Source organism: Atractosteus spatula (genome assembly GCF_055471065.1).
Source record: "Atractosteus spatula isolate fAtrSpa1 chromosome 10 unlocalized genomic scaffold, fAtrSpa1.hap1 SUPER_10_unloc_5, whole genome shotgun sequence".
Taxonomy (NCBI): Eukaryota; Metazoa; Chordata; class Actinopteri; order Semionotiformes; family Lepisosteidae; genus Atractosteus; species Atractosteus spatula.
The window spans coordinates 286,173-296,830 of NW_028296625.1; the positions used below are offsets into that span (position 1 = coordinate 286,173).

Sequence of the window (10,658 nt, forward strand, 5' to 3'; positions counted from 1 at the left end):
TTAAACATAAACTCCAAATTTGTAACCATGCTCAAGACATTTTTCAAATGGTTGTGATGTTTTAGAACGCCCCACCATATCCCTCGCCCCAAAATCAGACGTGTTTTATCGAGAGTGAAAAGTAATCACGTTGAATTAAAATATGTAAGCTTATTTCAATGACAAATTCTCAACAACTTTTCAAAAGTTTGAAATGATTTTCCACGTATAGTGAACGTAAAGTCTTTAAACCTTAAAAATATTAACATGCAACCCAAGCCTCAAATGATGTGTGTTTCTCTAGAAAAGAAATTACATTGAATCAAAAAATGTAAAACTTATTTTATCTTTTGAGAAGAGCATTGTAGGGCGGGACTTTATATTTTAGTGGATAGGTCATAAAAGTGTTAAAATAATTGAATAAGACACATTTAGCAGCGATAACTTATAAGCACGAGCAAAAATTGATCTTTATAACGCTTATAGATTTTAACAATATAACAGACTTTACTAAAAAGTTTACTTTTAAAATAAATATTACATCACAACATGTCCACACCCAGGCACCTGCCGTTAAAGGTTATGGGATGTAGAGATACAGTATATAAGGTTCATGATAAGAATAAATGGCTGGCGATAAACCTTTCCTCGATCCTTTGTGGACTTGTAAAACTGTTCATGATCAGAATAAAAAACGCTCATGCTAATACACAAGCACCTGTGTCTCACCAAAGCTGACAAAAAACCAAAAAATCGCACTACACGTGTGAACAGGGGAATGAGCGAGCGAGCGGGGATAGGGCGCCTCCTGCGCTTAAAAGCTTACAGCACCTGGTATTCCCAGGCGGTCTCCCATCCAAGTACTAACCAGACCCATCTCTGTTTAGCTTCCAAGATCAAACAAGATCAGGCGTGCTCAAGGGGGTGTGGCCATAAGCAAGAGTAAGGCTCGCTGGCACCCTTCTTATAGAGAGGACAGCTCCGTCACCTCTTTTACGACGCTGCTTTTTTTCCCTTGCGTTTTTCTCTTCTTCCCACGTTCTCTCTCTTCACTGCCTTCGTCCCGCTCTATTTCACTTCAGCCTTTCACTTTTAGCGGCAATGCTTGTTAATAAGACAGAATTAAGTGTTGCTGTGCTTTTTCATATGAGGCCCCATCTCTCTTCATCTCTGTGGTGCAGCCACAGAGAAACTTTTCATGCAGGCTGATTTAAAGATGTTTTCTTTTGATAAGGGACAGCTCCCAAAGGGGGGTGCACTTAGCTAAGCCTGGCTATCATGATCAATGGTCATCCATTGGCGCCTATCTGTCTAGGGTGTGCCAGATGGACATCTGGACTGCATTCCTAAGTGTCAGGAGTAAGTGACTCACATCTCACCTTGATCAACCAATCAGGGACTGGTAGGGCCGAGTAACCCACGTGGGACTCTGATGCCCATGGAACTTTCTGCCAATGAACAAGCTGAAGTTCCTTCAGGTAAAAACAGGCAACACAGAGGGCCTGAGAGACTATTTTGTGGACTTTTCTAAAGGGAATTCAAAGGAGAATTCCAGGGCAGGATGGCCCAGGAGCAAAAGGACAAAGGACATCCTAAGACTCAGCCCGGACAACCACGGAACGGCCAGTGTGTTCGAGTGCCAGAACTTTCCTTTGTTCTAAGAGTCTAGAGCGGAGGTTGCCAGAGAGTAATCAGAGGATCCACCTGAGCTAAGCACCAGCAGCAAGCCTTGTGAACAGGTCGGAACTGTGGACAGCTGAATCACTATTCAGAACTAGCGCTTCATCAGGAATGAACCAGTCCTCTTCCTGACTTGCTGGGACCCACAGTCATCTTTTCTCCTGTGCACAAACTTTGCTAGTTAAAGCCAACACTAACTAGCCGGTCAGTGAGCATCTGCAGCACAGCACAGCCTGGCACGGAGCCAGAGAGCCCGCAGGAGATCTGAATCCCCAGAGATTGGATGAGTATTCAACTTCAATGCATTACAGCTTGAGAATTCAATTGTTATCCCAACCAGTTGATATCAATTTAATTCCTAAGAGTTATGTACTTGTTTTCAGTATCTAATGTAGAAGTTGTAACCAAGTTCACTTTATGAAACGGTCTAAATGAATGATAAACCGAACGTATGTTCTCTTGATATATGTAACTCTTGGTAACTGACTGAATATATACCTTTTGTATTCTGATAACCCTCTCGATAAGATCTGTTAGGTTTATATGCATATTCTATGTATTAATAAATGTATCCTCGTGTATAAGTACCTGAGTGTGTGCGTTGTTTAAAGTTATATCGCATGGTTGGATTATAAAGCCATCAAAAGAATCAATTTTGTGATTTACAGCTACAATTAATAATTGTCCCAGTAAATGCCCAAACCCTACACTGGTGCATTCAGAGAGCACACTACACCTGATTGTTCCTTAGGCTGGGACAGCAGATCATAATATGCTCTCTTAATATTGAGAGACTGGCTCACTCCTGTCTGTTCCTCAGGGTGGGACAGGAGATCACACACTGTATTATTATTATTGAGAGACGGGCTGACTGTCTGTTCCTCAGGCTGGGACAGTGGATCACACACTATTATTATTATTACTGAGAGACAGGCTCACTTTCAATTCCCCAGACTGGGACAGAAGATCACACACTGTATTATTACTGAGAGACAGGCTCACTGTCTGTTCCTTATGCTGGGACAGTAGATCACACTGTATTATTATTATTGAGAGTCTGGCTCACTGTTCCCCAGGCTGGGACAGGAGGTCACACACTGTATTTTTATTATTGAGAGACAGGCTCACTGTTCCTCAGGCTGGGACAGGAGATCACACTGGATTATTATTATTGAGAGACAAGCTCACTGTTCCTCAGGCTGGGACAGTAGATCACACACTGTATTATTATTATCGAGAGACCTGCCCTTTCCTGATTGTTCCTTAGGCTGGGACAGCAGATCATAATCTGCTTTATTATTATTGAGAGACAGGCTCACTGTCTGTTCCTCAGGCTGGGACAGGAAGTCACACACTGTATTATTATGATTGAGAGACAGGCTCACTGTCTGTTCCTCAGGCTGGGACAGGACATTCCACACTGGATTATTATTATTGAGAGACAGGTTCACTGTCTGTTCCTCAGGCTGGGACAGGAAGTCACACACTGTATTATTATTATTGAGAGACAGGTTCACTGTCTGTTCCTCAGGCTGGGACAGGAAATCACACACTGTATTATTATTAATGAGAGACAGGCTCACTGTCTGTTCCTTAGGCTGGGACAGGAAGTCACACACTGTATTATTATGATTGAGAGACAGGCTCACTGTCTGTTCCTTAGGCTGGGACAGGACATTCCACACTGGATTATTCTTATTGAGAGACAGGTTCACTGTCTGTTCCTCAGGCTGGGACAGGAGATCACACACTGTATTATTATTATTGAGAGACAGGTTCACTGTCTGTTCCTCAGGCTGGGACAGGAAATCACACACTGTATTATTATTAATGAGAGACAGGCCCTCTGTTCCTCAGGCTGGGACAAGAGATCACACTGTATTATTCTTGAGAGACAAGCTCACTGTTCCTCAGGCTGGGACAGGAGATCACACACTGTATTATTATTATTGAGAGAGAGGCTCGCTGTTCCTCAGGCTGGGACAGGAGGTCACACACTTTATTATTATTATTGAGAGAGAGGCTCACTGTCTGTTCCTCAGGCTGGGACAGGAGATCACACACTGTATTATTATTATCGAGAGACCTGCTCTTTCCTGACTGTTCCTTAGGCTGTTACAGGAGATCATAATCTGCTTTATTATTATTGAGAGACTGGCTCACTCCTGTGTGTTCCTCAGGTTGGGACAGGAGATCACACACTGTATTATTATTATTGAGAGACGGGCTCACTGTCTGTTCCTCAGGCTGGGACAGGAGGTCACACACTGTATTATTATTATTGAGAGACAGGCTCACTGCCTGTTCCTCAGGCTGGGACAGGAGATCACACAGTTTATTCATATTATTATTGAGAGACAGGTTCACTGTCTGTTCCTCAGGCTGGGACAGGAGATCACACACTGTATTATTATTATTGAGAGACAGGCTCACAGTTCCTCAGGCTGGGACAGGAGATCACACTCTATTATTATTATTGAGAGACAAGCTCACTGTTCCTCAGGCTGGGACAGGAGATCACACTGTATTATTATTATTGACAGATAAACTCATTGTTCCTCAGCCTGGGACAGTAGATCACACTGTATTATTATTATTGAGAGTCTGGCTCACAGTTCCCCAAGCTGGGACAGGAGGTCACACACTGTATTATTATTGAGAGACAGGCTCACTGTCTGTTCCATTGGCTGGGGCAGGGAATCACACACTGTATTATTAGTATTGAGAGACAGGCTCAGTGTTCCCCAGGCTGGGACAGGAGATCACACACTTTATTATTATTATTGAGAGACAGGCTCGCTGTCTGCTCCTCAGGCTGGGACAGGAGATCAACACTGTTGTAGTGTGCTCTCACGAGGCACCAGTTCGGTAGGGGTTTGTGCATTTACTGGGACAATTATTAATTGTGGCAGTAAATCACAAAATTGATTCTTTTAATGGTCTTAGAATCCAACCATGCGATATAACTCAAACAACGCACACACAGGTAATAATACACGAGTATACATTTATTAATATATAGAATATGCATGTAAACCTAACAGATCTTATCGTAAGGGTTATCAGAATACAAAAGATATAAATTCATTCAGTTACAAAGAGTTACACATATCAAGAGGACATACGTTCGGTATATCATTCATTTAGACCGTTTCGTAATTGAACTTGTTTACAACTTCTACATTAGATACTCAAAACAAGTAAATAACCCTAAGGAAATAAATTGATATCAACTAGTTGGGATAACAATTGAATTCTCAAGCAGTAATGCAGTGAAGTTGAATACTCACTGCCGGTGGGCGTGTTTTCCCACTGTTTCCGTAGTGTAGTGGTTATCACGTTTGCCTTACACGTGAAAGATCTCTCGTTTGAAATCGGGTGGAAACAGGCCAGTTTTGTTTGTCGCTACGCACACTGTTTGGGGATTCAGCTTGCGCTGTGAACACTCTCCCGCTCCTCTTGGTGTGCTCATGCCACAACACAGGAAGGCTGGAGTAGGTGGCTGGGGGTGATGCGCACAGCCGAAGTAACTCAGTTGGGAGAGCGTTCGACTCAAGATCTAAAGGTCCCTAGTTTGATCATGGGTTTCGGCATTTTGTTTCATCGCGCCCCTTGTTCCTCTCTCCAGCGTCCCCTGCCTAAAGTGACGCTTCCCTTTCTCAGCCCGAAACGCAAGCGAGACACCAGCAGCGGTCCCTACAGGTTTCCGTAGTGTAGCGGCTATCACGTTCGCCTCACACGCGAAAGGTCCCCGGTTCGAGACCGGGCGGAAACAGCCTCTTTTTGCACGCTCCTGTACTTCACAGAGGTCTTGAGCGACCGGTCATTTGTTCCCAATGTATTTCCGGTCCCTTCATGCACTCTTGTACCAAACGCACGTTCCTTCTGTACGCGGAGCCGATCATTTGCAATTGGGCTGTGCCGACAGACCAGGACGAGCTCTGTCGGCTCAAAAGCAGCGCAGGACCTGCAAGAACAACAGAAAGATTAGCATCCAGTGGGGGCCTCTTAGTGAGCCCAAGATCTCATCAAGAATCGGCTCCAGCAACAGGGCTGGGCGCATTGTTCCATTCTCCGACCACTCTCGGTGTAAACAAGTCCCTCCTGGTCTCTGCTTGAAATGCACTTTCCTGCGTTTGCTTTGGTGTAACTGGCTTCCCCTGCATGGGCGAATGTGAAGAAGATCCTTAGTAAGTCATTGAAGAAAACCGAGAAGAGGTCGGAGTGGCCTCTGTCGTTCATCAACGATCCAGTCAGGCAGTACTCCTCTGTAAAGCGCCGTTCGTTCACATCGATTGGCTTTTTTTTGCCTTCATTCGCGCAAGTAGTAAAAGCAGAAGCCCCTATTCTGCCGTGACCCGGATTCGAACCGGGGTTGTTGCGGCCACAACGCAAAGTACTGACCACTATACGATCACGGCGAGTTACCGATACACAAACAGCAGGGCGGAAAAGGCTGTGCTCTCTTCGTGTGACCTAATTCGGCAAAGTCCTGACGTTGCATTTCAACTGAGCCCCAGTATACATCGACCCTTCGACACTCTGAGTGACAACTCTCTTGCGTGTTTTCTCATATTTATGTAGTTTGCTTGCATGATGCCCGGAACAGCGGGGTTGTGTGCTCCCATATGGTCTAGCGTTTAGGATTCCTGGTTTTCACCCAGGCGGCCCGGGTTTGACTCCCGGTATGGGAACGTGTCAGTTTTGCCTCCTGCTTTCCAAAAGATCAGTACCATGTACGAAGGAGCCGCATTAAAAGCACTCGAACGTGCAAAACGCGCGAGAAGAGGGGGCGCTTGTTTCCAACCGAAGACTTCTCGCGTGTGAGACGAGCTGATCATCGCTGCAGGAGGTGGGAGGGTTACTCTGGTAGACAGGGCTGGCCTTTGGCAATAGGATTTATACTCTCCAAGATGATATTTGCAGATATGTAGCAATCACATTGTAACAGGGGTGACAGTGACTTAATGTTTGTACTAGTAAACTTCTGGTACCTTTAGGGTACGGTGTTCCTTGAAGGGCTCTCAAACCCCGCATTTCAGATGCCTAGCTGTATCGCTGATGTGTTGCACCTCAGAATCACTTTTAAACCTTACCTCTGGTATCTTTAATCCCTATTGCTCAACACATGGTAAAAGTATCGCATACATGTGTCTGAAAATGAGCAATGGGCCCCTGAGAGACTCATTTGCCTGTTTCACAAATGAACATATTTGACTAGGGATTCTGTTTGGGATTCAGTTGTGCATTCTGACTGCAATCCCTTTCAAAAAACGATACATTCTGGATGAGTTCAAAGTTGCAGGAACACTGTATTTAGGATGTGTTTGCAGTTATTCTGTGTCTCTAGCTTCAACACAATGATATATATATATATGCTCACTGATTTTTTGGTACACGCCCAGGAAAATAATCATTATGAGGATTTATTTCCAGATGTGCTAGAGGTAGTGTTGTGAAATACTTCAACACACTGGATTGCAGGTTTAAACCCCCCACACTCTTACTCCTTAAAAACCAACAAATGCAATTTACGAATGCAATACGAATGCCCCCGGCCGTCCCTCTTAATTATGGCCCCAGAGGACAAGATGCAAAGGAAAAGCTACAAACCCTGACAGCTACTCACCCAGCCATCCCCCACAGCTGCCAATCTCCAACACCTCCCCCATTAACATCTCCAGCACTGAAAGTGCTATGTGCACCATCCCCCAGGCCAGGCTGACCAGGCCAGTGCAACACACTGGATCATTATATTATTAGAATCTATTCTACTTAAATTATTACATTCTACACAATTGCAGTTCATTTTAAAAGTAAAAGGTAATGAAAGGAATGCATTTTCATAAGAAAGATAATACCGATATGCATGTGATAATCTTCCTTATATCATGTAGTGCGTCATTTGGTCACTTTGTGAGCTTGAAATACAAAGAAAATCATGTTCTATGGTACAAGATAAATACAAAACTTAAGCTTTTATTTTAATTAGATTTGTTTATAAAGCATAAGCAATCATTTATTACATTAATACATGTGAAAATAACGTTTTAGCATCATACGTTTAGTATATTTAGTCTCTAATGCTGAAAGAAATGATAATTTGTTTAACATGCACAGGTCTGTCTCAATGGATGCAGTGCTCCTGAAAGGGCTCTCAAACCCTGCATTTCAGATGCTTAGCTGTATCCCTCACATGTGGCACCTCAGAATGACTGCTACTTTATTCTACTTAAATTATTACATTATACACAATTTGAGTTCATTTTAAAAAGTAAAAGGTAATGAAAGGAATGGAAGATATGTAGCAATCACATTGTAACAGGAGTGACAGTGACTTAATGCTTGTACTAAGCATTAGTACCTAAGTCCACTAGTGGACTTCTGGTACCTTTAGGGTACGGTGTTCCTTGAAGGGCTCTCAAACCCCGCATTTCAGATGCCTAGCTGTATCGCTGATGTGTTGCACCTCAGAATCGCTTTTAAACCTTACCTCTGGTATCTTTAATCCCTATTGCTCAACGCATGGTAAAAGTATCGCATACATGTGTCTGAAAATGAGCAATGGGCCCCTGAGAGACTCATTTACCTGTTTCAAAAATGAACATATTTGACTAGGGATTCTGTTTGGGATTCAGTTGTGCATTCTGACTGCAATCCCTTTCAAAAAACGATACATTCTGGATGAGTTCAAAGTTGCAGGAACACTGTATTTATGATGTGTTTGCAGTTATTCTGTGTCTCTAGCTTCAACACAGTGATATATATATATATGCTCACTGATTTTTTGGTACATGCCCAGGGCAATAATCATTATGAGGATTTATTTCCAGATGTGCTAGAGGTAGTGTTGTGAAATACTTCAACACACTGGATTGCAGGTTTAAACCCCCTGCACTCTTACTCCTTAAAAACCAACAAATGCAATTTACTACTAAAAATTACTGCATTTACTACTAGAAAGAGCTCTCAATTAATGAAATGCCCCATTGAACTGGCCCTGATTATACAATGCAAGGAGAAGTCTTCTATGCCAATACTTGTAACCAGAAAGAGGCTGTATTTCAATTATACAATATACAAAACAATACCATTTAACACAAAGATATAGTCCACACCTCAGCATGCACATGATGAGATTCTTGATATTAGATTAGTAAAAACAATATCAGTGCACTGAGAGACGCTTAAGAATAAAGATGCATCTGCCTGACTGCGTATTAGTTTTAAAAGGTTATCAGCAAATGCATTTAAAAGTAAAAATGTAAAGTCTTACCTCTTGATCGTAGTGGTGATTCAATATCCAGGACCTTAGTCAAGTCTCAGAGTTACTGTACCTCCTGTCTCGATTGCAGGTGAAAAGTGAAAGGTATATTGCACTGCTTCCTATGGTCATATACGGGTTTTTCGCACGAAGCCGTATTGAACAGTATTTCTCGCGTTGTGAACGTGTGCACACAGCGGTCCCCCGCGTTCCAGTTCGTGCGTAATTACGCATCGATGAAAAACCGGAGGTCCAGAAAACCATATTCACCCAAGAAAAATGATCATCGAATCGTCATTTATACTCCCGTTGAATCCTCTGCTGAAATATTTTAAAAATACAATGCAGGTTTGAGAACTTGACAAGCATTGTTACCTTAGTACTGTGCAGTTGGATTTTGATATTTTGACATATGTATCTTAATTTTAAACATAAATACTGTAGAATCTATTGTAATTTTATCATTAGCTCACTGATAGTTTGATGTAAAGGCTGTGGAAATATCCACAAGTAGTGGTCTTTAAAATGCATTTGGTTTGAAGGCATTCTGTGCTTCCATTGCGGAGATATGGACAAAAGAATATTCGTGCTTGGTAAAAAAATGTCATAAAAACGAAAAAGTAAAGGCTGAGAAATCATTCACAATGTATTTTATACACAAAGGAAGTATTCTCGCAACTCTAAGAGGTTTCGTGTAAACGCTACAGGCGTGCCAAAATCATTTTCGAACTTCAAGCTAACTTTACCCTAGTAGAACCAGTAGCAAGGAAGGCAGAATCTTTGGTTCTCAACGATCTTGAAGACACGCCCATGTAGAGCAGCGTGTGATGATTTATTCTACAAAAGACCAAGTGCTCAGTGACGGCTGCATTTACCGTTGAAACTTTTAATCTCAGGTGCAACAGCAGTTGTATTAAACATAGCTGAGTGGCGCAGTGGAAGCGTGCTAGGCCCATCACCCAGATGTCAATGGAACAAAGCCATCCTCTGCTACAGATGCAGCCATTCAAAGTGTGCGTTATAGACACGTACTGCAGGTGGCGTTGCGCATTGTGATGCAAGATGACATGAGGCACCGTAGTATGTGATTGGTTGACCGACAGAAGCACTCGTGGTCTGCCGGTCTGTCGTAGAAAGACTTACAGTAAACGTCTTTGCTGTGTCTGTTGTAGATATTGAATTTTACCACTGAAAGGAAATCTTAGTAGCTGAGCATAAAAAGAATAGGAGCATACTGTAACACGTGTGAAGGCCATAAACGATATTAATTTTGGAACATAAACATACAGTATATGGCTGGTCTTGGTACTTTAAAGAAAAAATACACACCAGTATTCCATTTCTCCCTAAACATTTTAAGCATCGAAGTCTTTAACTAAAGAGATACCGGAGTCAACAGGCATACTTTTAGAATTTGATTAAAAGGGAATATAATATTGAATCGCGTATATATTTTATGAAAGCAAGATTGCTCAGCTGGACAAAAGTACACAACCTACCTTTATCAGAAATATTTATGCATCAAAGCCTTTACTGAAGATATTACTAATAGTATTAATAATGAATGACTTTGGACAAGCTGTATACTCAAAGTATAATGTCTTTAGCACATTTGTACAAGCACTTGGAATCTGTCCAAGCCATACTTTGTCAGGCATTTTGTTTTACTTCAACGGGCATAAAAACTCCCTTGCTTTTAACAGGGCGTTTCATAATTTCTAACTACGAAAATGAT

At 42.3% G+C, this 10,658-nt stretch overlaps 1 non-coding gene and 1 pseudogene across 1 annotated transcript; both read right to left on the reverse strand.

The window, feature by feature from the left end:
* Positions 1–798: 798 nt before the first annotated feature.
* Positions 799–917, reverse strand: LOC148812020 (5S ribosomal RNA; annotated as a pseudogene).
* Positions 918–6,008: 5,091 nt separating this feature from the next.
* trnah-gug (transfer RNA histidin (anticodon GUG)) lies at positions 6,009–6,080 on the reverse strand. The gene has a single exon. It is a non-coding gene; the product is annotated as a tRNA-His (tRNA).
* Positions 6,081–10,658: the final 4,578 nt, after the last annotated feature.